Source organism: Canis lupus, chromosome 31, assembly GCF_048164855.1.
Source record: "Canis lupus baileyi chromosome 31, mCanLup2.hap1, whole genome shotgun sequence".
Lineage (NCBI taxonomy): Eukaryota > Metazoa > Chordata > Mammalia > Carnivora > Canidae > Canis > Canis lupus.
The window spans coordinates 42,453,594-42,480,213 of NC_132868.1; the positions used below are offsets into that span (position 1 = coordinate 42,453,594).

Genomic DNA, 26,620 nt, shown 5'->3' on the forward strand with positions numbered 1-26,620 from the left:
GCGGGGCGGGGGTGCAGAGCCGCGGAGCCCCGGCCAGGAGGCAGGGCCTGGGCTCAGCCGTGAGGCCCGCGAAGCCGGGGGCCCGGAGGAGGTGGGGCGGGCGCGGCGGCCTGAGCGGGCCGGGTCGGGGTCGGGGTCGGGGTCCGGGTCCGCCGCGCCCCGGTTCGGAGCGTGTCCGCGCACACCCGCCCCGGGCCGCCCCAGGCCCCGCGGGAGGAGGCGCACCTGCCGCACCTGCTGCCCGTCGGGGGGCCAGGGTGCCGGGCCCGGGGGAGGGAGCGCAGCCGGGCGGCCGCACACCTGCACAGGCTGCGGGGGGGGGGGGGGGAGGGGGAGGGGAGGGCGCCCCACCTCCCGCCCGGGCTCCCCGCTTTGTGAGCGGCCCGGCCACGTGGCTCAGGCTTCCGGGGCGGGAAGGCTCGGGAGGTGCCGGGCCCGCTGCGGGGGGCGGGGGCGGGGGCGGGGGCGGGGGCCGCGCGGGGGCAGGGGCAGGGGCAGGGGCAGGGGCAGGGGCAGGGCTGCAGCCGCCCCGCCGCCGAGCCGAGCCGAGCCGAGCCGAGCGGGAGCCGGAGCCCGAGCCCGAGCCCGAGCCCGGGGCCGCCCCTCCCCCGCCGCCCGCGGCCCGCCCCTCCCCCGCCGCCGCCCGCCGCGCGCCAGCCCATTTTCGCTCGGCCGGTCCCCCGCCGCCGCCGCCTCGCGCCCGCCCCGCCCCCCCCCCCGCGCGGTGCTCAGTCATTCAGACTCGGAAAGTCAATAACACGCTGACGTCATCGGGCCGTGAGCGCGGCGCCCGCCCGGTACCGGGCAGCTCCTAAGAGAGGAGCACTCGGCGGCCGGGGTGGGGGCGGGGTCCTTCACTGGCTGGATCCCGCCCCCCAGGCAGGAGAGGTCACGGACTGATAGAAAAGTCTTTAACCCCCCCCCCCCCCGCGCCCCAGGAGGAAGCAAAGGAGCCCCGTTTCTCAACAAGGTAGCAACTTTCCTACGGGTATTTGGTCATTTCAGGAGAATCTGTAGCAGATTTTGACCACTTCCCTCCAGATGGTCTGAAGAAAAAGTCCCCCAGCAGGTTGCACTTCTGAAACCACCTCCCAGGCCTGTGCTGTGCTCCTCCCCTCCCACCCCCGGCGTGGCCCTCCCCCCTGGGAAATTCCCCCTTTCTGCGGCGCCGGCGGCAGCTGAGGCCCAGGGCCTAAGCCCTCTGAGATGCTTGGGTGGGGGTTGGGTTTGTGGGAGCCTGGAGGGCTGAGGGAGGGACCCTGCAAGGTGGAGAGGGAGCTGGCGCCAACCCATGCACGTTGACTTGGGGCTTTCCCTCAGCTCCGCAGACGGGAGTGTGCAGACCTGTGGGTTTGTTTCTGGTTGTCACCCTTCTGTTTGCTCACCTCCTGGCCTTCTGGTCTTACCTGCACCCCTCCTAGCTGTGACTGCCCTACCGGGGGTCCTTGCGAGGCACTGCACCCGCTGTGAAGCCGCTTCATTCTGCATGTTGAGCATTTTTTAAAAAAGATTTTATTTATTTGTTCATGAGAGAAGCAGAGACACAGGCCGAGGGAGAAGCAGGCTCCCTGCGGGGACCCCGGGGTCACGCCCTGGGACCAAGGTGGACACTCAACCCCTGAGCCGCCCAGGTGCCCTGGATGTTGAGCCTTGATACCTGGCAATCACCTTCCTATCCTGGAGCCTCAGCCTAAGCAGAGAGGACAAAGGTCAGTGGGTCACTTGAGCCGAAGCTGCAGGATAGGAAGGTGACCAACAGGTACCAAAGCTCCAGAACCGGCTGGCTGACACCATCCTGGGTGGTCAGGAAGAGGAGAGAAGTCAGTGGAAGGAAGCACGCGGGGAGGTGGAGAATCAGGATTCTTGGCCACGGAGGAGATCAGTGTGTCGAAGAAGCAGCCGTGCACACAGCAGGCGGCCAGCAAGCCTTCCGCCAGAGGTCAGGGCCTTGCGTGGGTTGGTGGCCCTGTGCTGGTGGACGGAGGAGGAACTCCACGTGACGGGTGGTATCAGGCCACTCTTTCCACAGCTGGCCCTGGAGGGAACTGGGTAGCCTGACGGGCCTGCGAGGCCGTCTCGGGAGGGACATGATAGGCCCCCCATGCCTCCCGGGAAAGGCGGTCAGATGCCGTCAGGACCTTTACCACGAAACCTTTGCCAGCTGGTTACAAATAGCTGCATTTTACTGGGTGTCATACTCTATGTTGGCAAACTGAATTTTAAAAAAAAGAAGAAATGGGTGCATTTTAATTCACAGGCGTGTGTCTTTTTACACAGTGTGAGGATTCCAGAGGCTGATGTTCAGGTACCAGGCCCTAATGTTGGTGTAGGAAAGTAGCGCCTTCAAACACATCCTCCACTTTGATGAAGACCAGGCCCCGCCCCCCAGAGGCTCCCAGTGGGGGAGATCACGGGTCCATCGCCTGCTGAGATTTTTGTTTTAAAAGTTAGAGAAATCAATCAAAAAACAGATGTAAAATACAAGCCTATTTTTTTTTTTTATCCGATTCGGAAAATCATATTCGCAAAGTCACTGTGCCTAACCACCAGGGATGCTTCCCAATATCGTTCTTGGCTGCTCTGTGCCTCTCCTCGTGGAAGGTACCAGACAGTGCTGGGGGCTGGGACCTACCCTGAGTCACCCTGGAGCACGGGGTGCACGCCGGATGTCCGGCCACCGAAGTCAGTTCGCGTGGGAATTCTGGTTGCCCTACAGACGTTTTTATCTGTTTGTTCGTTGGGTTGGCAATCCAGAGATTTTACAGAAAATCCAGCTTTTCCTGAAAAGTGGAAAGCTTCTCCCAAGGCATTTGAGCCCCTGCTCCGTGTCAGGGCCACCCGGATGGCCCTTGCCGCCTCGCTGGGAGAGACCACTTGGCGCGCCGGAGGGACCCCGGCCTGGGCTGTGGGGTCGGCGTGGAGCGGCCCTCCGGGGCCCCAGACGTTCTCACTTCCCGTCAGTCCAAGGCTGAAGTCTTGAGATGCACGCGGCTACTTTGACGAATACGAAGATTCACTTACTAGCTCGTAAGTGTTCCTGGTGAGTGTTGTACCGGTGTTTTGCCACTTTCTCTTGGTCTCAGCAGATAGAGAAGTAAAAGTGCGGCTCTCTCTTTTTTATATTCAAGAGGGGTTGCTTCCTCCTGGCCAGGTTAGAGGCCTGCGGCCCTGTAAGAGCTCTCCTCCTCAGACTCTGCTTCACCGACGCGCCCCCCAAAAGAAGGTCAAAATATGGTGTATCCCCGGCTCTTTTTTAAAATGACAGCTACGAGTTTGCATTCTAAACTGATGCTGTTGGCAAAGGGTAATATCCTGTGTACTGCAAAAATTGACATTTTCGAATAAAGCCATGACATCACTTTTTAAAATGTATCCAATGGGATCCAAATACCACAGCAAGCAGATACCTATCATCATTCACTTAAAAAATACATGAATAAGCTCTTTCTTTATGCTGGCGGGTTTTACATGTTTTTTTTTTTTTTTATTGTTGTTTGTTTGTTTTTTCCCTATTTGTATTTATATAGCCATCCTTACAGGGCTGACAAAATAAATATACATTTTAATTAAGAAAACTCCGTGTGATTATATGGCTTGAGGTGTTAATTTTTACTGATCATATATCATAGTCTGGTGAATGTGGCTGCTTTTCCGACGAGCTTATGTATCCATGGAAGACAACCGTTCCCTATTGCTAGGATGAGCATTGATTCTAGTCCTCGTACTTTGTCCCCACATTGTGTGCACATAAGACATGTTATAAACAGGTAGATGGAAAGGGAAGTAGCTTTAAAACCACAGTATCCTCTCTGGGCTCTTCGTTTGCCGTTCTTCTGTTCTTCGTCTCCTGAGTCGTTTGCCACAGTTCTCGCGGCTTTGCTCCATGAGATCAGAATCAGCTGTGATCAGACCCTTCTCCAATCTTGTGAGAAGCAAGGATGTTACCCATAGTAGTCAGAATGTTTGTGTCTCCCAGCATTCATGTTGAAACCCAATCTCCAGGTGAAGGTATTTAGAGGTGGGGCCTTAGGAAGATGATTAGGTCATGAGGGTACAGGCCCTAGGGATGGGATTGGGGTAGAGGCCTAGGGATGGGGTTAGGGTAGAGGCCTAGGGTTGGGGTTAGGGTAGAGGCCTAGGGATGGGATTGGGGTAGAGGCCTAGGGTTGGGGTTAGGGTAGAGGCCTAGGGTTGGGGTTAAGGTAGAGGCCTAGGGATAGGGTTAGGGTAGAGACCCTAGGGATGGGATTGGGGTAGAGGCCTAGGGTTGGGGTTAAGGTAGAGGCCTAGGGATAGGGTTAGGGTAGAGACCCTAGGGATGGGGTTGGGGTAGAGGCCTAGGGATGGGGTTGGGGTAGAGGCCTAGGGATGGGGTTAGGGTAGAAAACTAGGGTTGGGGTTAGGGTAGAGGCCTAGGGTTGGGGTTAGGGTAGAGGCCTAGGGTTGGGATTGGGGTAGAGGCCTAGGGATGGGATTAGGGTAGAGGCCTAGGGATCGGATTAGGGTAGAGGCCTAGGGATGGGATTTGGGTAAAGGCCAAGGGATGAGGTTAGGGTAGAGGCTAGGGATGGGATTGGGGTAGAGGCCTAGGGAGGGGGTTAGGGTAGAGGCCTAGGGTTGGGGTTAGGGTAGAGGCCTAGGGTTGGGGTTAGGGTAGAGGCCTAGGGTTGGGGTTAAGGTAGAGGCCTAGGGATGGGATTGGGGTAGAGGCCTAGGGAGAGGGTTAGGGTAGAGGCCTAGGGTTGGGGTTAGGGTAGAGGCCTAGGAATGAGGTTAGGGTTGAGGCCTAGGGATGGGATTAGTGCCTATAAAAGAGACCCTGTAGAGCTCCGTGCCCCCTTCTGTGACATGGGGACACGGTGAGAAGATGGCCATGTGTGAACCGGAGCAGGTCCCCATCAGACACCAAATCTGCCAGGGCCTTGGACTCGAACGTCCAGTCTCCAGAGCCATGAGAAGTAAGCTGCTGTTGTGTATAAGGTCTGCAGTCTGTAGGATTGTGTTACGGCAGTGTGGACTAAGACACCGCCTGACGAGAAGAGGTATTTATTTCAAGCCTTAACAGTATTTGCTTCCTCTGTACCTGTTCTGAGACCTCGCTCTTCCTTTGCTCTGCAGATGTTCACGCCGCTGGGCGCCGTACCACAGGAAGACTGGGAAAAGGGGGGCACCTGTTGGTTTAGCCTCTGCCTCCGTATCAGCTTGTGACCCCAGGGTCTGGGGGTCCAGCCCTGTGTTGGGGGAGGCAGCTCAGCAGGAGTCTGTCTCCCCTCCCCCACTGGTGCACGTGCTCTCTCTCAAATAAATAAAATCTTAAAAAGATTGGGAAAAGGGGATCCCTGGGTGGCGCAGCGGTTTGGCGCCTGCCTTTGGCCCAGGGCGCGATCCTGGAGACCCGGGATCGAATCCCACGTCGGGCTCCCGGTGCATGGAGCCTGCTTCTCCCTCTGCCTGTGTCTTTGCCTCTCTCTCTCTCTCTGTATGACTATCATAAATAAATAAAAATTAAAAAAAAAAAAGATTAGGAAAAGGCTCAAGGTATATATTTCTTTTCTTTTTTACTTGGTGGAGATTTTACATCCTTAATTATATCCTACTTCTTATCACTGCTATCCTATTTATTTTATTCTTGTCTATATTTTTTCTATTTATTCCATGACTCGTCTACGTTGTCCAATTTTTTAAAGTTAAGGTATAATTGACGTAGAGCATTTTGTTAGCTTTAGGTGTACAACCTGGTATTTGTGCATGTTGTGAAATGATCACCATAGTCAGTCTCGCTATCCGTCACCACGCACGGTGATTTTTTATTCCTGTGATAAGATCTTTTAAGATTTACTCTTAGCGACTTTCAAATGTACGATACGGCATTATTAACCGTAATCACCGCGCGGCACGTCACACCCCAGGACTGATGTATGTCATAACTAGAAGCCTGTACACGTTGACCCCTCCTGAGCCCCCGCCCCCGGCCCCGACAACGGCCAGTGTGTCCTCTCTACAGACGGGCTCAGTGCTGTCCGCGGCGTAGACTCCACATATAACCGAGGTCACGCGGTACTCGTCTTTCTCCGTCCGACTTCCTGCACTTAGATGACGCTCTCGAGGTCCCCCCGTGGTGTCTCAAGTGGCAACATTCCCTTCTTTCTTACGGCTGAATGGCATTCGGTGCGCTTTTCTTTAGTAAAGTAGGAGACGAGAGGGGAAGAGGTCCCTTGCCGTCGAGCTCTTTTTCAATGGACGGCAACTGAGGCAACTGATTCCCTTAAAACTATGCTTTTCTGTGTACTTCTTGGAACCATCGCGTCCCCAGGAAAGAAGGTGTGTCGCCCGGGTTGAGGACGGCTGCCAGGGCACAAGGGCAGGCCTGGGGCCTTGCGGTGACGGGGCATCACCGGGAGGTCGGGGCTGCAGCGCTGGGCCAGCAGCGCACCACACTGTCCGCGGTGTGGCCCAGGCCGTGGGGTCTTGGCTGAGCGGTGGGGCCTTGCGGGGCCGCCGCCGGGTCACAGTTGCACCTTCGTCCTGGCTGTCACCCCTTGTCACCAAGACCCAGAGACAACGTGCTCCCTCCACCCCACCCTCAGCACAACCCCTCGGACTGAAGGAACAACGCCCGCTCCTTCCTGGGCGAGGTCAGCCCCCAACCCCACCCCCGGCCCACACCCCCTCGCACAACCCAGCTTTCCAGTCTGCTGTTTTGAAGACGTTGCTCAAAGTGAGCCAAGAATTTTCAGAGGCGATGGCCGGTAATACTCAGTCCTCCTTTGTTCTCTGCTCCTTTTTCTTCTCCTACCTCGTTTTGAGGCTTCACGAGAATTTCGTACGTGAGCTAAAATTGCCTCTAGAGGGTAAGCCGGTCTCCACTGCCCCTGGCCATCCCATCTGTCTCACCAGTGAGGATTTTGAGGGCCTCGAGGAGCCAGGTCCGCTCCTGAAGTACCCTAGGGATTTAGGTCCATTAGAGAGTCCACCTGAGAAATTCAGTCTAGGACACTTGAAACACTTGAAATATTTTTAAACCGAATTTAATTTTCCACAGGTACATTGGAACAGTTCTGATCTGGAATCATACGGGATTTTTTTTTCTCTTTTTTTCCCCTAGGCATATTTCATCCTGCACCAGAAGGCTTCAATTGCCTCAAAATTGGAGGAAAGGAAAGAGAAAGGTGAGAAATTTTTAAAAATAAAATGTTTGTTGAAATTTTTGAGCACCCAGCATATGCCAGGCGCTTTGCACACATTATCTCACTAAATCCTTCCAACATCCATGTGAGGTAAGTATCCTTGCCCCGTTTTGCAGCTGAAGAAAGTCTCAAAGTGTGGAAGCCGAACACTTGCCCCACCTTCGTTCTACGTCTGCCTGATTGCAATGCTTATTACTCAAGCACAATTTCTCGACATCTAAGGAAGTGCAGACGCTGGGCATAGATCTACTTTATACAATAGTGTGTGTGTAGTTAGATGTGAGTAAGGTTTTCTAGGGCAATGTCGGGGTATCCTAAATTGGGGTCCATTTAATCCTTCTGGTGCCTAAAGGACACTTCTTTGGATTTCTATGGCACTTCAGCAGGAGATTGATTAAATAAAATCTCTTAAAATTAAAAAAAAAAATTTTTTTTTGAAACCACTCAGGCTTATTCTATATCTTCCAAAATAGTGAATATGGCATTTGGTTTTTCAAGCATGACCGGCTTCCAAAGTTCCGTGGACAATAGGATGAAAAGAATGAATTTGAACTAATTGGATCAGAACAGTGATAAATAAGATAAGAACTCTTAGGACGGCGAATACTTTGCCTACCCTGGCACTAGTGTCCTTCCGAGTTAGCAGAGCTACGTAGATTGTGACATTATCCAACGGGATGGTAAACCCGGGAGGGAGAATGAGTTTGAGCAGCAAGATGAGTCTGGTTTTGGACAAGTTGAGCTTGAGGAGCTTCCGGCACAGACCAAGGGGGATGATCCCCATCGGGCTTGTGGTTGTGAGAAGGAGACCTGGGCTCACTAGTGAGGGACGCACGGATGACGGGTGAATCCACTGGAGAGCAGGGTCACAGGGGGAGTGGGGACAAGGAAGGACAAGAGAGCCAGGACACCAACCCAGAGGCCACAGTCGACGGAAACTTGGAAAGCCAGCCGAAGAAACTGAGAGGTAGCCAGAGAAGAGGGCAGCCCAGATTTTTAAAAAATCTTTTTTCAGGGAACTTTAGGGAAGCGGGAGGTTCAACAGTATCAGAAGCAGCTGAGAGATCCTGGAAATGAAGAGCTCTGGATCTGACCTAAGGAAATCCCTGGCCATCTTGGCCGGAGGGGCCCCCCGGGGAGACAGCGGGGCGGGTGGGAATCTGCGCCGGGTGAGAGGGGAGGAGGTGAGGCCCAGGAGGCAGGCGCGACGTTGGCGTGGAGTGTGAGTTGTGAAGGGCAGGGGTTATGGAGGGGATTGAGTTCGGTTTCTTCCTTTAAAGAGGGGGACTATATGGGCACGTTCAGGGTGCTGTGGGGGCAAGGAGCACCCCAGAGGGACGGCTGGACGACGTGAGGGGGTAGCGGATTGGGGTGGGAGAAAACGGCAGGAAGGACGGTGCACGAAGGCTGGCCCTGCCCTCGCCGCACGTGGCTGGTGCATCGCTGAGTGCGACACCGGGAACTCCTCCTGCTCTCTGTGAGCCCGTTGGGACTTGAATAAAAGCTTGGGGGCGGGGGAAGGTTGACCCTCTTCACATTCTGAGAAATAACGTGGAAACTAGCAGGTCTCCCCATTGCCCTCACGGATCGGTTGCCTAATCTACTCCCTGCTTTGGCTGATGCAGGGAGGCCCTCACGTACCCAGCTCGGGGTTTCCACATCTTGACTCACTGTCCTCGTAGGCATTTTTGTGTAGTAAGTGAAATTTTGATGTTTTCCTATGCCATCAAGTAGAGGTTATTTTTTTTTTCCTTTTTCTTTTCTTTCTCTCTCTCTTTCCTTCTTTCTTGGTTAAAGGGTAGAGCATTCGCCTCTTTCTATAAGGAAAAAAAAAAAATAACCCAAGTCAAGAGATGGAGAATGAAGGACAGCGGTTCCTACCCGGTTTCAGGCCTGGCTGTCAATCTATCCAGATGCATAGCAGTCAAATTAATCGATCGGGAAGCAAGCCAGGTACATCATTAACTTGCCTTCGCTTTCCAGGTCAGCTGTGCTGGTTTGGCTGCATACGAACGTGATTTTAAATTTCCTAATTCCACAGGAAAATGCAAAGGCTGACAGTTTCCGTATTCAGGATTCCCAGGTCACATCCGCACAACCCAGCACACACTGTAGCGACATTAAAAAAAAAAATACTGGCTCACAAGAGCAGTAAGAAGTATCTTAGACGTTCTTCACAGCATTCTTTAGTTGGCCAAGTGTCTTTACCATGTAGAACAGTTTTGTGCGTCCGCCCACGGAGCGCGGACTGGTCAGCAGTCTCCGCAGCAGGTGCACGGACAGTGATTCAGCGTGTGTCTCCGTGGGACCCTGGCCCGTGGGCCGCCGTGGGCCGCTGTGGGCCTCTGTGGGCCGCTGTGGGCCGCGAGCCGGATCCATGCCCCGGGCCGGTGGTCGGAACATGCGCCCGAAGACCCGTTCGGGCCCTGAATACGGATCCAGGGCCAGAGAGGTCATGGTTCTGTTGGTGGAAAGAAAGTTCTTTGTTTTAAAACTCGCTGATAGACCCTCGCCGTAGACGCCCGGCTAGCGTTCCCAGAGCCTGGCAGGACGGGCTCATTCGGGTTGGTTTCGGGGGTCAACGTTTCCACTGGAGCCTGTGAGAAGCTCGCCAGGTGATGAGTCAGGAAATCAGGCTTGACCCCCGCCTGTAATGTGGGAGCATCCCGGGCATTCCTGTCTGTGGGCGGCTCGGCAGCTGGGGAGCGGGCCTGGCCCGGGTCTCCTTCCCCATCCCTCCTCCGACCGCCCGCCCCCGCCTGCCCCCGCCTCCACCGCTGTGTCCAGGCAGTGCTTTGCGAGTCTCCACTTCCCGTGGGGCACGTGTCGGTTCGAGTCTGAGGGCCTTGGGATTGCTTCCTGAGTCAAGAAGGGGTTTTTATTCTGACGAAAATATTTATTCATATAACTAAGATCGTGTGCCTTGATTAGAAGTGACATAAAACGCAGAGACCGGATCCCTCCCGGCACAACGTGAAGTAGGAAAGGCACCGAGGAATCCTAGGAAATGAGAAAGTCCTTGTTCAAACCAGGGTCGTCGGGGGCCTGCAGCTGACATGACTTGAGGCTAGAGAAGGGACGGAGGATATGTCGTTAGCAAGTCAGTGTAGGCCTTGGAAGTGGGGCCTGCAAGCCTAAGCTTTATGGGCTTCATGGTAAATGTGCTTCTGGATCAAACAAATGCAGCCTAATAACTGAGCTTATGTGCCTCGAATTTTCATATTTGCTTCAGCATAATGTGTTCACTTGGTATTCACTCGAATCGTCCAGATGTGTTTAGGATGAAAAGCAGCATTTTCAGGGGCCCCTGGGTGGCTCAGCGGTTGAGCATCTGCCTTCGGCTCAGGGCGTGACCCCGGGGTCCTGGGATCGAGTCCTGCGTCGGGCTCCCTGCGTGGAGCCTGCTGCTCCCTCTGCCTGGGTCTCTGCCTCTCTCTGTGTCTCTCAGAAATAAATGCATAAAATCTTAAAAGAACAATTCTCTGATCCCCAGTTCCATTCCCAGAAACAAGCTGTTTCCACTTTGTTTCTTCTCCCTCTGGCATATACCCCAAAGGTCTAATAATATATCCTTACACTTGAGGTTTCTTTTTTTGTTTTGTTTTGTTTTTTGTTTTTTGATTCATCAAATTTAAATACTACCCATTGTCTCCCTGCAACGACAGGGAGGACTTCTATTCCATGCGACCTCCTCCCACCGTTTGGTAGTAACTACTGCCATTGTGCGTTCCAGTCTCCAGTACCTTCCTTTGGTTTTAGTCCTGCGTAACGGGGGGCCCTGTGCCACCGAACTCGGCCGTCAGCCGCGTGAGCCTCTCGTCCGGGGGTGAGGGTGGGGGTGCTGCCCTTGGTCCCCTTCCGCCCTCATCCGTCGGGCGCTCCCTTTGGCCCATCTCAGCCCTTCCATGTCTCGAAGCCCAGAACGGCTCTCACCCCGCGGGTCTCAGCTGCTCCCGTAGGCCTCGGCGCCTCCGAGTGCGGCTCCCTCGACTTCGGACACGCGGTGTAGCCCTTGGTCCTAGAGCTCGTTGGCCGTGTTTGAGGCCAGCTCTCCCGTCCCGCAGCCACTCGCTGAGCCTCGGGCAGGGCTGGCGACGACTGTCTATGGAGCTGAACCCTCTGTTCTCTAATCGGTTCAGGTTCGTGCACCTCACCGGTCTCGCTAGATTACGAACTTCGTATGCTTTTGCATTTTCCCATAGCATTAAGCACAGGGCGGGCAGTCAGTAATAAGCAGCTGAATAATTCTGATCTCCGGCTTCACCCACGTCATCCTGTAGCGTTTTTACTGCTTATGCTACCAGAAGATAGCAGCAGGTGGTGGACAAATTCCCATTTCGTGTTAACTCTAGGCTGTACAGTATGTTTCTCCCCCCTGCCTCTTGCGTGGGAGTCTGATTCTTTCTCCCCATTTAATCCCTAGGCTCCAAGGACGTTGTTAAATGTGGCTTTAAAAAATATCCTTTAAGGCAGTTTGTGTGTGCAGACAGGATTACTCAGAGGTTTTTTTTTTTTTGCTTGTTTTAAAAATTAATCATTGATTGTTACACATCCACAAATGTAGCTCTTCTTTAGGCTTTTGAGTTCACCTTAAAAATGTGATTTTTCTAAGTTCAGTAAATTTGAGCAGTCACGTTTAAGGGGGCCTTTGAGTAGCACTTGGTCCCATTTACAAACTTAACTGAACAGCCTGGGACATTTTACGTTTCATTTATGAGTTAAACCTGCTTGACTTCCCTTTCATAGGCTAAGATTGTTTTAACTAACAAAACCCTTCCGAAGTACTTAAATAGCAGTTACGAATCTAACAAATCAAACTCGCAGATACGGGAACATTAATATCTCTTAAATCTTCCAATGATGTAGTATTTTTGCAGTCACAAGTCTAAATCGATGACTCAATCATATATTTCCAGTTAGAATTACCAGGCTTACCTGTGACTTCAAGAGGCCAAACTCTTGTATGAATAGCTGAACTTCCTAATATTCACAGGTTCTTTAACGCAACATTATAAATATTATGGGTTTGATTTTGTTAAACATTTACAATTTAAATTTAAAATACTGGGGGGCGGGATCCCTGGGTGGTGCAGCGGTTTGGCGCCTGCCTTTGGCCCAGGGCGCGATCCTAGAGACCCAGGATCGAATCCCACGTCGGGTTCCCAGTGCATGGAGCCTGCTTCTCCCTCTGCCTGTGTCTCTGCCTCTCTCTCTCTCTCTCTCTCTGTGTGTGACTATCATAAATAAATAAAAATTAAAAAAATAAAATAAAATACTGGGGGGCTTAAAAAATGCTTATCCATTATGGGGAAAAAATCCCGTGTTGTCCTGATGAATTTTGGGACCTGCCTTCTCTGCTTGTTGAAGGAGCCTCATGCCTGGAGATACAGGCTCGAGCATAAGTAAATGCTTACCTGGGACTAAAATGGTCTGAAGGAGCCCTTTCCATAGTTGCAGGATGAGTGGCCTCGACTTAGAGTAATCTCCTATCCAATATCCGCTGGATTCCACTGACGATTTTCTAGCTCTGTTTATATGGGAAGGCTGCTACTTAACTGGTTTTCAGATATGCAGTCCGCCCTGTCCAGTTGTACCAGGTTAAGACAAGGGCTTAGGTAGCAACCGTGCTTGACTGGATTTCTCATTTCTTTGGCTCTTAGAAAATGTAAATGTCTTTACGTCTAACTCTCAAAAATCGTTGGCCTAGGGAGAATCATGCATTATTTTTTTAAAAAAGGTTTTATTTATTTATTCATTAGAGACACAGAGACAAAGAGAGGCAGAGACACAGGCAGAGGGAGAAGCAGGCCCCATGCAGGGAGCCCGATGTGGGACTCGATCCTGGGTCTCCAGGATAAGGCCCTGGGCCAAAGGCAGGTGCTAAACCACTAAGCCTCCCAGGGATCCCCTAGAACCATGCATTCTTTTAATTCATTTCTCATCCAAAAAAAATCCACAATTTCTTTACATATTAAAATATTATCCAGTTGAATTAGGGACACGTCTCTTGGCTCTGATGGGCTATGGAGTCACAAGGCCTAAGAATATTTACTACCAGATGTGAGCCGGGCATAGATTTATAGAATACAGTCTGGAGGTGGGCCTTCTGTACAAGCCAGTGATATTATTCCACCTGATTCTTCCGTGTTGCCGGGCGGACGGAAAGCCAGTGATGGAGCAGGATGTGGCCCCAGCTAAGCTGTTTACAGCTATAAAGAGTCTAGAAAAGGACACGGCTGTGCTTCTCCTGGAGCTTTGTCTAGAGGTCAGAGAAGGGGCTTATACCGTGCAGGGTAATTTCCATAAAATGGAGTGTATGTCTGCTTTGCTTGATGCTATGCTCTCTGCCTGGGTATCAAACTGTAGGCTGCTAATAAAAATATTTCGGATGGATGGGAGGATGGTCGGGGAGATGGATGGGTTGGGCGGCAGGCAGGCAGGGTCCACCAGGCAGGTCCCCTCCCGTGCTTGTAAAGGATGCATGTAGGAGACTGTTCATCTGGCTGCCATTTGGCATGGAGCTAGATCCCAGCCAACTGTCCAACTCATGAGTAGAACAGAAAAAGCTGACAACTGAGAGAGAATTGAGTTGGTTTTACAAAAATCCAAGGTAATGCAACCGAGCCACAGTAATGACCACAAAGTGAAAGCCCTAGGACCTAGCTGTTCTGGGCGAGAAGGTCCTTAACGGTGTTCTCAAAATGATGAGTATGATAGATGAATTACACTAAAAAATAATCCTGGTTTTCTTCAGTCCTTCTCTGATATCTTCCTATGGGCCAAGATGAGCTTAGCGTATGCCTCCAACACCGGTGGGGACAGACGGGCAGGCAGGGCACCTGGTTCTTAGGATCACTGAAACAGCAAGTTTTCCATCTGGCTTTGCTCCTTGGACTCTCCTAAACGCCATAGCAAGTGGCATTGTAGACAGGCAGCTAAACTGGCTGCAGAGAGTCTCTCTGACGTGACAGATTCCTGTCTTATTACACTTCTTGCTGTCTGGTTATGGGGAGAACGGTTGGTGAAGAAGGATTGACATATAAAATCTTTGTTATCCTTAGGCAAAGAAGTACCTTAATTTTGTGGGGTGTTGTGAGAAGAGGGAGCATAGGAATTACCTGATGGGGCGTGTGTAGGGTGGAGACAGATTGAAGGCCATTTCTTAGGAGAATGTAGGACTTCAGGACCTGCTAAGGGATGAAGTGTGAGACCTTGATCAGAAAGAAGAGGACACTTGAGTTGTAGAGTCAGTCTGGGAGGGCTGGCGGGGGGGATCAAAGGAATGGGGGCTTGGAGGGTGCAGAGGGCACTGCTGAGGACAAGAGAACTTGCTTTTGTTAAGAAGCATCACTCCTTCATGTTAAAACACCTGGATCTTGAATCATCTTAAAGATCAAATCAACAAGTATTGGTTTGTGCCCCAGTTGTGTGCGGGGCGCTGGGACAGTCTGTATTTCCCCCCTATGTTTGCGGTTGCTTCTCCTGAAACGTACATGGAAGAGAAATAAAGAGTCGGGCTATTTTTGTTTATCTTTGGCCATTTTAGTCCAGGGGGCACATTTAGCCCGAGACTGAGCCAGCCTTGGAAAGACAGTGCATCTGTGGACTTTCCTCCTTTACTGTTTTTATTCTTATGAACGACAACCTCAGGGCCATGACACAGTGGCTCTAACGCTCCCCGCGGCTCTCCACAATATGGCAATTACGGAAATGGTTTCTTTCCCATTATGCAGCCAAAAAGCAGTGAGATCATGAGGAAGGCAGCAAGAGAAAATATTTAATTTGTTCTCGAGGGGTGCCGTGGGAATAAAAATAGTCTCCTTTTCCCCTGAGGTTTAAATACAGGGACACGACAACAACAAGAAAATGCAGCAACGATGATGGTGCACACCAAACAAGTCCACACTTCACTGCCTAATTAAATCATTTTAATCTAATGAATATAAGCAACAAAATAAATTGGCATAGCGGTGAGTCAGGGAGTGATTCCAATCGGAGCAACTGCGGAGCTGGCGCTGGCCCTGCCGGGACATGCACAGCCTTTCAGCTTACTTTCAAGCAACGCCCTATTGCACTTGAACACCAGTCGAGGAGGCCCGAGAGGGCGGCTTTACCTGGCAGTCTCCCCAGGGGGCCCACCCTCCTACTCACCTTCCCCATTTGCCTGGCAAAAGCTGGGCCTTAGCAACCAGAGAATGCTGGGGAACCTGGCCCCATTGAGTGTGCTCCCCAGGGGGCGGGTGCAGGGGTGGGGGAGGGGTTCCCCCCTCCCGCTGGCCTGGAGTTCGGTGCTAACAGATTATTTACCAAGATGAATGCCAGGTTCCTTGATCTCAGTAGTGGGAGATGGAAAAGTTCACGGTGTTATTACCTGTTGTTTTGACACGAGATCAAAGCTGAGCTGCATTCTGTCTCCGTATGGAAACGGATGTTTTGGAAACGTATCGAGAACAATTTTTCAGCCTTTATCATCTCATTTGACTGAATTTTCCCTTAAAGCCTCCTTCTTTGCTGCTTGTGCTCGCTGTCGGAATAAGAGAATAAAACACTAAAATAAGTTGGTAAGAGGGGCAGCCTGGTGCATTTTAACAGGGAAGAAACAACGATGTTGGGTTGATGCTGACACCTGTGTGCTGACGAGTAGGTTTGACCACTTAACTGGCTTGGTGACCAAGGGCAAGCTTGGTTTCCCCATCTGTAAAATCGGAATAACAATGCAGATTCACGAGAAAGCTCACAAAAAGTACAGATTGAGTTGAAAAAGATCAAGGAAAGTTCCGTTTCCTTGACGGAGAGGTGCCTACTCCATTTACGATGGACATCCCTGACTTTCTAGATGCCTCTGTGGCAGGGGGTTCCCATCTTGTCATGTAGGCAGGAAAGTCCCTTCTTATTATATGGGTTGCAGGGGTGTGGGAAGATTTCTTTTCTCACTACGGTGGCAGTGAGGGTTAGGGGAGTCCCTTTTCACCCCTTTAACACTCATGGAAAGGAGGGGAAAGAAACGCGAGGGCAAATGACTTCTGGGCAACGTTGCTCAGAGTTTGCCGGGACGGGGCGGCTCTGTTCTTGCCGTCGTCCTTTTCGTGCTTCCGGAGGTGGGGTGCTGCTCAGTGTCTGATGCACTTTTCTCCATAGGCCGACCCCTACCCCCTGCACCATTGTCCCGGAAGTCTTTTCACATGGGTGGTATCACTGCTGGGCCGGGCCCTTGCTCCCGTGCCTCTCCTTCCCTTGTTAGCCAGGGCTCTTAACTCTGGGTTGCAGGACATGCCAGGAATGCGGAGATCTTCTCGTTTTAGTGCAGGGAGGTTAAGGAAGTCGGCTTCAGTCCTCTCACACGGCCCGTACCCTGTGGGGCCTGCTGCCCGGGGGGTGCAGGGGGGAGTTGGGCGTGCACACAGCCCTGATGGAAGAGAAGCTCTGGGCTTTTGGGCTCTGTTGGTACTTCCAAGAAGAGGTGTAGGATTTAAAGTGTTTGTGCTTAGAAGGGAACCCAAGGCAGGACCTACAGATTTTAAAGCCATTAGTATATGTTTTGTTGAATCCGGGAGAGCTGGCGACATTGCCCGGGGAGCTGTAGTTCTCCACCTCGGCCGCGTGGAGGAAAGCTTTGGGAATCCTCCCTCCGGAGATGCTGAGCGAAAAACAGGTACAGAATGCAATCTGGGAAGTGGGGTCTGAAAAGCTCCTGAGGCGACCGTAGTGCTCAGGCGGCTTTGAGAGTCACTGTCTACCCCGGACCTCCCCTCTCTCCCCCTCTCCTCTCGTGTGACTTCAGTGTGTAGACCTGAGCGACGCACTGCAGCCGCCTGGGGAGATTTTCAAAATCCGGAGGCCTGTGCTGCATCGCAGATCAACCAAAGAGGAATTTGTAGGGGTGAAACTCAGGCATCAGTAAACTTGGAGACTGGGGAGCCCATTGTGGAGCCTGCAAGGAGAAGAAGGCGCCAAGGAAGGGGCGCTTGTAGGTCATCAGGGAGACGCCGAGGTAGCCAAGTCCACTGAGACCCGGGCTCCCCGCAGATGCCCAAAGACTCGCTCTGTTGGGCACTGGCTGTGGGTGGAGTCTTCAGCGCAATGTTGAGAAGCAGTGATGATAGTGACCGCCTGCCTGATTTTAAAGAGGATGCTTCCAGCATTTCCTGTAATACATACCACCTTTCTAGTCTTTTCTGCTTTTACTATGAGTTTGTATTATGATGAATTTTTATCACATGCTTTCCTTGCATCTATTGAATTGGTCATGTTTTTTTTTTTTTTTTTTTTTTTAATCTGTTGGTGTAAGAATTACATCGTAGTTTTTCAAATATCAAACTATCCCTGCATTCCTGGCTTGAGAGTGACTTGATCGGGTGTACTGTTTTTTATCCACGCCGTTCCATTTGACCATGTCAGTATTTTGTTTAAGGTTTTGCATCTTTATTCATGAAGTCGATGCTTGAAAGTTACCCTTTTCCTAATGCCTGCGTGGTTTTAGTATCAGGGCTATTCTGGTGGTGTGAAATGACTTGGGGCATATTTCCTCTTTTTCTATTTCCTGGAAGATATTGTATGAAACAGATGATTTCTTCTTTGAAAGTTTGGGAGTATTTTTGTCTAAAGCCATCTGAGCCTTGTGTTTTCCTTGTGGGAATATTTTAAAATATTGCTTTAATTTCTTTAAGAGTTATAACACTATTCAGGCTTTGCATTTTTGCTTAAAACAATCTCAGAAAGTTGTATTTTTCTAGGTCCCCACCTCCCTTCTTCCTGCATCTATTTCAGATGCCTGTTCAGCCACATTTCCTGCTGTCTCCATTTTCCAATTAGCATTGACTCTGAACACTGCAAGGTGGCTCCTGCTTCCTCCGAAGCTGCTTTGACAAGGTTGCAAATGGACCTCCGTGATGCCAGCTCGAAAGGATTCTTTTTAATTCTTTTTTTCTTTTGACCTTTATGCTTTATTTTGAGAGAGTTTACCAGCTGGTCCTTCCTGAAACTTTCTACTGTTTGGCTTCTGCGACAAAATTCTTTTCTGATCTTCTATCTTTCTGATTATACACCAAAAAGCTCATTCATAAGCTACTTCCTCTTTCTCTCCTACCTTGTGGGTATGTTTTCAGGTTTTCATTCTTGGTCCACTGTTCTTTTCATTCTGTACAATCTCCTCAGATGATCCTATGGACCCTTACGATTTGAATGCCACCCAGGGGTAGATTCGGGTTTTGTGCGGTCTGATGCGGATATAATTTGGGAGTTTCTCTTTGAGAAAAACAACACAAACATTGGTGCAGGGCCTCACCTTGTGCCCAGGGAAGTAAGGGACTTGAAACCCAAGCTTTGTTAAAACTATAATAAATTTATCCCTGTCTACATCTATAAATAGATGACTCCCAAGTTGTTGTATCTTCTTTGACCTTGTTCCTAAATTTAAGATTTGTAAGTTGAGTTACTTACTGGACTTCTCTGTCCCACAGTGGAACCTAAGGTGGAGGTTTAAGAACATGGCCCCAAAGTTACTCGACGGGCCTCCCATTGAGAAGTGGGGTTTCTGTCTCTCTCTTTGAGTCTGGGCCCAGGCCCTAAGAAGGTTCTGGGCCCAGGCCCTAAGAAGCTGACAGCAGCCATTCCTCAGGTTTTGGAGTGTTTACTTTTGGAAACCAGGCCCCCTATTGTGAAAAGGTCAGGCAGGCACACGAGAGCCCACAGGGGTCCCAGCTGGCACCCAGCTCCAACTGGCCAGCCGTGTGAGTGAACCATCTTTGAAGTGGATCCTCCAGCTCCTAGTCAAGCTGGCCTAGCTGACACCACTCGGGGTACAAATGGGGTTTTCTCACTGAGCTCTGCCCCAATCACAGATTGGCGAGACTAGAAAATGAATATGACTTCCAAATCTTGACTATCGGGGTGGTTTGTTACACAGCAATAGACGGAACACACAGACGCCTGAATCTACCCCTTCCTCTGTTTGTCCCATCGTAATTAGTGATGGTGCCAGTGACGCTGTCACCCATACATTGTGTGAACATTCATCCTAAATTTTTCCTATTCCCTCTTCCCTCATATCCAATTAATCATTAAATCATGTAGTTTCAGATTTTACCTCTTTGGTACTTTCTCGCATCTACTTCCTCTTCTCTATCACTTTGTGAAGCCCTCTATATCTCTGGATATTTTGCAGGAGACGCTTAATATATTTTCCATTTTCCTGTCCTGCTCAAGATCCATCTCCTGCACTGCCACAAAAGTGCTAGCAAAATAAATTCTACACATTACTTCTCTGCTTCAATCCTTTTGATACAATAAGCAGAATAATTAAAGATAGGATGTAATTCTCACACTTCTCTACTAAAAAAAGATCTGAGTTTGCAGATTAAAAAATTACAACACTAACAGATAAACTCATAAAATTCCCTGTAGCATCCTCCCTGCCCCCCTGCCCTCACTTCTATGTCTATCAAACCACCAGCACGCTATAAAGAGATTTATCAGTGATGGATTAAAAAGAAAGTTGCCTTGGATTTCCCATTTACCGGGGGCAAAAAAATAAATACTAGGATATGAAGGGGTACAGCTGCCAGAATTTTAATACCCAGCCAAATCATCATTTGTACGTCAGAAATAGAAATACAGGAAAAAAGGATATCACCCACATATACTTTCTAGAAATAAAAATGATTCTCAGCATTATGTATAGTCTATTGTGTTCTAGTCACAATGAAGCTTTCCATGCCCAGATATGTCATGAGGTTGGATAACACTGCAGTGGCCGCGACCTATTGCAACGTAAATACAGTCGCCTTAGCTAATACTTTTCAAATACCCAACAGCTCGGCAACATTCTAAGGCTGGTCTGCGGGACCAGCTGCTATTTTGAAATCTTCTTTTAACGAGAAAATTTGTTTCCAACTTCTGTGCGTCTAGCTTAGCAAACAATTTTTGAAGCATAATGTGGAAGTATCTGAAGTGATTTGTCTTTCTGTCACACAAACGATAGCTCGAGTTAGAACATGGGATAGCCAAGATTCATACTCTTGATATTTAAAAGATGCACATATTTATGAGAATCCTGAACAATGTTTTTTTTTTTTTCTGAAAAACATTCCTTTTATTTCTTGCTCTTGCCTTAGATCCGTAAAATGTTTGGAGATCAGATGCTGAGGCTGTCTCAAAGTGTGACACCCAAGAATTGGCTTCAGTTTGACATGAGTTGGCATTTCTTTTTGTTTCCAGGTTGCCTTGGGTCTGAATTATTACAGAAAATGGCTCTTCTAAATCAACAGGAGGCAGGTATGAAAGTCTAGAAAATGATAGCATCAATATTTTAACATTTGATGAAGAATTTAATAACAGAGTAACGGGTATGCGTGGTGCCGATGACTTTTCCAGAATCACAATTACAGGAATATCTGGGAATACAGCAGTATTTTTCCAGAGTAGCTTGTAAGTAATTACAGGGCTGAAACAGTTTTTCTTTGAGGGGAGGTTTTAACTATTTGTTTTTTTTTTTTTTTTCCACATGTTGTTACCACAGAAGTGGTTATGTTGGACCGTGGCCTATGTTGGTAGATGACAAATTCTGACCCAAATTCCACATTCATAATGGTTGTTTTGATCCAGAAAGAACTGTCTCAGGTAATCTGGTGGCACGTTTCAGGGGCAAGAACAAATGGAGTCAGTAGGTACTGTGACCCCCGAGGGTGAGGCCGGTTGTATGTAAATGAGTCTTGGCTTGGATTTGCTCCTTCTCTTTATTTTCTCTTTTAAAAATTCTTTCTTTTCACAAGTCTGAGAAAAAGAGGAAAAAAGAGAACTAGTCGATTCTTGCTGTACATCTTTTTAAAAAGCCTGGGGGAGTTGTGAAAGACATTGCATGCTTTTCTAAGGACGTGAGTTAATAGAAAACTTGAGAAAGTTTGGTTTTTGGAGCACTTAGTGTTTGTTTTCCGTTGAACTGATGAGAAAGAGAGAGAAGAGTCAAAAGAACCGTGGCAAGTATCACATGGTCCTATTGTCAGGGTGTTGGGGGGAAGTGGCTGTAAGGGCTGGGGGCTCAGGAGGCACAGCTCTTGAATTAGGCATTCGTCTCATTTTTTCCCCCTTTTTGGTTCCTGAGTCTTAGAAAAAATAATGTGGGCAGGGAAGAGCCAGGCAGGATGGATCATGCAAATAAAGGAAGATCTCATCCTACAACTTAATTTGGTTTCAGCATAACCTCAGTGAAACCACAAAAGACTCATGTAACCTGAGATTTCTCATGCCCTGGGGCCTGCTGGCCCCCCATTCTCTGAAACCTGGAGAAAATCCTGAAGTTCTAACACTTTGGTAAGTCCCCACAGTCATCTCTTTACCGTGTTCTGACTGAGTACAGCATGAATGTTGGAGGGTGTTCTGGCTTGGTCAGCTGTGGCTCCTCTTCTGTTTCCCAATCTTGTCATTAATCATCTTCTCTATTACCTAATTGGCTCTTTCTAGGTCCTGGGCCACCTGGTCACACAGAGTGTCTCGTAGTTGGGCTGCTGGAAGATTGTGAAGCTTACAAAGTTCTTACGTGAATCTTACTCCCTTTAACCTCACCTTATTACATAAGCACATAGTTTGCTTAATTGTTTGTTAACACAGTCTAGGGTTATCTGTGAGTGGAGCTGTCCTGCCAGATTGTAAGGTCAATGTGATATCACCATCTTGGAACTTTGGCCAGAATCCTAGTCAGTGACCTTGTGCTGATTTATTTCTTCACAACATTGAACTTCCCGGGTTCTGAAGGTTTAAGTAACTCATTAGGGACCCACAAAAGCCTTCCGGACCATGAGGCATTCCTTCAAACTATTAAATGGAGCAAGTGAAATTGATCAGATAAAATTCCTGTGGTTGAAATTTTATTGATGCCCACTTCGGAATTATCCAGAGGATTAGCTAAGCAGAAGTGTGTTTTAACTGTGCCATATATACTTTAAAAAGGAGCCTCACCTCACTCGGCTGTGGCTTGAGCTCCCTCTCAAGCAGCGCAGTACGGGGGGCTCTGCTTGGCCGAGGATATCTGCGGAGGGACTGCGGGCAGGGCACTGTAGGGTTGGGCATCCCGTTGTGGGGTGACAGGAAGCCCGGCTTTCTCTACACCATTCTATGATCCATTACCTTTATTCGCCTTGTGTAAAAAAGTGATGTTCTTCCTCCTGGGCCTATCAGGTTCCAGGAGTGTCCTTGATCTAGATACAGGGTGAAGGAGGTGATCGCCACTGCTTTTCCATACGGGGCACATGCTCTGTGCCTTAGTATTACGAGATATATAAATCTTGTCTCTCAAATTTAGACCAACGTAGACCAAATAACTCCATTTGACAGATCAAGAAGATAATCCCTGGGAAAGGATAAAGGAGGGCCAGCATCCTGGATGAGCACAGTCACTTCCTGAAATGACTAGGAAAGTATTTTTTTTAAAAGAGATTTTATTTATTTGAGAGAGAGAGAGAGAGAGAGAGAGAGAGAGAATGCTCACGTGAATGAGAACTTGCTGGGGAGGGGTGGGGGAGAGGGAGAAGCAGACCCCCTGTTGAGCAGGGAGCCCAATGCAGGACTCGATCCCAGCACCCTGAGATGGTGACCTTTGCCAAAGGCAGATGCTTAACCCACTGAGCCACCCAGGAGGCCTGACTATGAAAGTATTTACTCGATTAACTGGAGCTCAACAAAGAAACACAGATGAACTTTAGTGGGGGAGGAAAGTCTTTATTTTTGGCAAAGCAGCAGTTGAGATGTGGACTCTTAGTACCTAGTACACACGCACCTTGTCTAGGTGGTGACCGGGTGTCCACCATGCGCATGGCCTTGTTGGTGATCAAATCATTCTGTGGGTCTTTCTCTTTTCAGCTTTAAGAAGCACCTGTGTGGCCCAGTCGGTGCAGCGTCTCCTTCAGCTCAAGTCATGGTCCCAGGGACCTGGGATGGAGCCCCATGTTGGGCTCCCTGCTCAGTGGAGAGCCAGCGTCTCCCTCTGCCTCTGCCCCTCCCCGCCTCGTGCACGCTCTCTCTCTCTCAAATAAAATCTTTAAAAAAAAAAAGCAGCAGCTCTTCCCCTCCTCTCTGAAGCCTTCCCTGAATGCAACAGTCTGACATCCCTGATCCCCTGCTGTCATTGCTGTGTGTCGTCCACCTGCTACAGAGCTTATCCCCCGGACCGACCGTGTTTACTTGCTGTTGGGTTGTGAGACCGAATTCCAGGCCGCGGTTCCTCCTTCCTGCCTCCCCCTGCACCCCAGCCCCCCGCCCCCCGCCCCCCGCTCCCCAGCAGGTATGTAGGTCTGGCTTTTAGTTCAGGAGAGCTTGCTCGACGTGGGAGGTACTGCACCGCAGCGAGGCACAAAGCTGCGCTCCTTCTCGGTCCCTCACGGCCAGGAGACGGGTGACTAAGCCAACGTTTGCGCCGCGCATTTGACGAGTGTACCTACTGCAGTCTCGCGGCCACCCGGCCCGGTGTGTTCTTTCACTGGCTGCCTCACTTGTAAGATGTGAAGAGATACTAGGGAGCGGGCCCCACAGCACGGAATCACTAAGTGGTGAAACAGGAAATGAAACCTGGCCTGCCCGCCTCTGACACCACGTTGGCGCCGCGGAGTTAGGCGGAGTCCCATGAGAAAGAATGACCTACATCTTAACATGTCATTATCAATTTGCTGCTTTTTTTTTTTTTAAACAGTGTACAATAGGGTATTGTGTGGACGCGGACTCTCCCAGCTCTGGGTACCTGCCACCTTCCGGCGTGTGGTTGGAGAGAAGCATCTCTCCAGATCCTTGCGGGGCCATAATCCACACACTCGGCTTCCACCGGGCTCTCTGCCCGTGCTGAGCAGGGTAGCACACCCAGGGTGTGTGGCGTCCTCTCACGGGGTCCAGGAAATGCCCAGGCCTTGTGGGTGTGACAGGCCGAGCTGAGCGTCCTTATTTGGGTAAACTCATCCCCAAGAGTCCGAGGGAAGCTCTCAGTCTCCCAGGAGGGAGGTGTGCAGCCTGGACGGGGAACAGGGAATGGCGGCGTGGACGAAGTCCTTCAGGTGGACGATAGTGTTACCTGAGGGGCACGGTGCGCTGTTCCCTGGATGGAGAGCTCCTCCCGGGCAGGGGTGACACGTCTCCCCATGACACCCGGTCACAGGATGCAGCACCCCAGACCCGCTCTGCAGGGCTCCGTAGGTAAAGAGCTCTCCGCGTCAGGTAGGTAGGCTGGGATAGATCCTCATAAACCATGGCCTACTCCGGCATTGAGGAGAAGGTGTAGACCAGGCTCAGCGAGGCTGAAGGACGGGAGAAGTGGAGAGAATGAGTGTCTGCCTCAAAATCTGCACCATCCCTTACAGAGACCGTCTGGGTGCAGGGAGAGCAGCAGGGCCCTGGTAGTAGCCGGGGTGGCCCCAGGGTGCGCCCTCCGTGCACCGGCCCGCGGGATGGGGCCCACGTCTGCACCAGGCCTCCGCAGCAGCTGAAGCAGCCGGGAAGAGCCCCTGTGGACCGAGGGCAGCCCCGCAGGGACAGGGACAGGGACCTGCCTGCACGGCCCAGTCCTGTCGCCCCGGCCACCAGGTGCCCCTCCGAAGGCAGGGAGGGAGCCGGGAGCGAACCTGTAAGCGCTCAGTCACCGTCCTCAGCCCCGGAAGGAATGTTTAATCCAGATTCCTGAAGCGTTTGGGGGTCAGCCTGCTTGACGGGGCCGCCGCCCTCGTTCCCACTGACCACGTCCCCGAGTCCTGTTCTGCGTCCCCTCCTCCATCAGTGCCCGGAGCTCCCTGGTGGTTCACTCACTTGAGCCACAGTGTAGTGACTCTGTTCTATCTCATCTGTGGGGACTAAAGTCCTGCTGACGTCCCGGCGATTTGTCCCACCCCAGATGCCGCCAGCAGGTGTCTCCTCCGGCCCCGCAGGACGCGCACACGGCAGCCAGACCCCGTGTTTGCTCAGGAGCTGCGGCGGCCTTGTGGGGAGAGAGCTGGCCCACGGCGTCGCCGGAGGGTATCGCTGCTCGGGGGGACACCGCGGCCACAGCTCTTGCTCCTCTGTGTCCCGCGTCATCCCTGATGCGAAGAGCCCCGCGCGGCACCTGCTAACAACGGCCCCGGGCAGTTCCTCCTCCGCCCAGCAAGCCGCTGCCCGCGAGTGTCCTGGAAATGGCACCGCCAGCCGCCCGGGTGGCTGCAGGGGGCTCCGGGTGGGCTCGCGGGCTCACCCCGCTTATGGCCCTTTAGCCCTCGGGCATCCCCATGAGGAGAACAGAAAATGCACCCTAAACGGACCCGACCCGGTTGTACCAGCAACGCGGGGTGTCACCGGGACTGTGTGGCCATCCTGTCACGTTCCAGGATAGTGACTGGTGGCACGGGCTGGTTGGGCCACCTGGGTGTTCGCTGGGTCGTCCCGAAGGGACCCCGCTGATTGTGCGGCACAGATCTTTGGCCGTGGCCTCCCCCCGGGTGGTTGGGCCACGGCACCTGGGTTTTCTCCGGGCACAGGGGGAGAACCTGCCAACCTCCTCCCTCCACGGCCAGGTGGGCACATTCTGTTTGCAGCAGTAGAGTCGTTTGGCCCGTGTCCCCCCTCTTGCCTGGAGGGCACCGGCACGCAGGGAAGCCTTGCTGGGTTCGCTCAGGAAGCCTTAATGCTCCTGGACGAAGCTTTTCTTTACTGCCCGTCGAGGTGCCTCTAATGGGAAAAGCTGTCCTCCGAGACGGAAGGGCCCTAGACGTGGTCACTGCCCCACAAGCAGTCGCCGGTGCCCTTCTCCAAGTGGGAGAGTGTGCGTCCACACCTGACGTGCCGGCTCACGTGTCATCCTTATCAGATCTCATGAAGACACAGGTGAACCCGGTGGGTGCCTCGACCCGCAGCCCAGGACGTGTTCTCGGAACCTTTCTTTCCCTTTGCTGCCCCGGGCCCCAGCTCGGTGTTCGCCATAGAGTAGGTGTAGAGGTCTGTGGAAGGCGTGAGGATGAGTGAGCCAGGGGAGAGCGGTCACGCTGGGGTGGCCACGGTGGGTGACTCCGACGTGCTGTGCTTGGAGGCCGTGGGAGGACACTGGGGCCTTCAGATAAGATGGGGACGCCGCTTCCTCTGTTTTCGGCACAGGTAATTGCGTGGCTGAGCGAGGCCGAGACGGACGGAGATGTTTGCTGAGCCAAAAGGGTTCAGCCTAAGTTCCAGGTGACCACTTGTTTTTGTGCGCGGCTTGGGGTGCACCTGATGAGCTCGGGGTGGGGGCGGAGGGTGTATGACCTCTTGTGGGCTTTTTCCCCTGGGCACGTTACATCAATATTAAATCTGTTTTATTGAAAAAGGCCTTGGAAACAATATTTCTCCGAAAATTAAAACCCCTGATGTGTTTTCTTAGTGTTTTGTGTCCTTAAGATGTTCATCACTTAAGTGATGTGTCTTATTTTAAAATTAAGGGAAGCAACTCTTTTTTT

At 51.2% G+C, this 26,620-nt stretch overlaps 2 long non-coding RNA genes across 5 annotated transcripts; both read left to right on the plus strand.

The window, feature by feature from the left end:
* The first annotated feature begins 754 nt into the window (after nt 1-754).
* LOC140622337 (uncharacterized) lies at nt 755-23,198 on the plus strand. 4 transcript variants are annotated; one of them, XR_012022115.1, is made up of 7 exons: nt 755-970; nt 7,106-7,169; nt 20,403-20,459; nt 20,704-20,804; nt 21,379-21,494; nt 21,645-21,720; nt 22,515-22,590. It is a non-coding gene; the product is annotated as an uncharacterized lncRNA (long non-coding RNA). The 4 variants fall into 4 exon arrangements; XR_012022116.1 differs by lacking the exon at nt 21,645-21,720 and having other exon boundaries at nt 22,515-23,198; XR_012022113.1 differs by lacking the exon at nt 22,515-22,590 and having other exon boundaries at nt 21,645-22,499.
* Nucleotides 991-3,575, plus strand: LOC140622340 (uncharacterized). The gene is made up of 2 exons (XR_012022119.1): nt 991-1,939; nt 2,278-3,575. It is a non-coding gene; the product is annotated as an uncharacterized lncRNA (long non-coding RNA).
* Nucleotides 23,199-26,620: the final 3,422 nt, after the last annotated feature.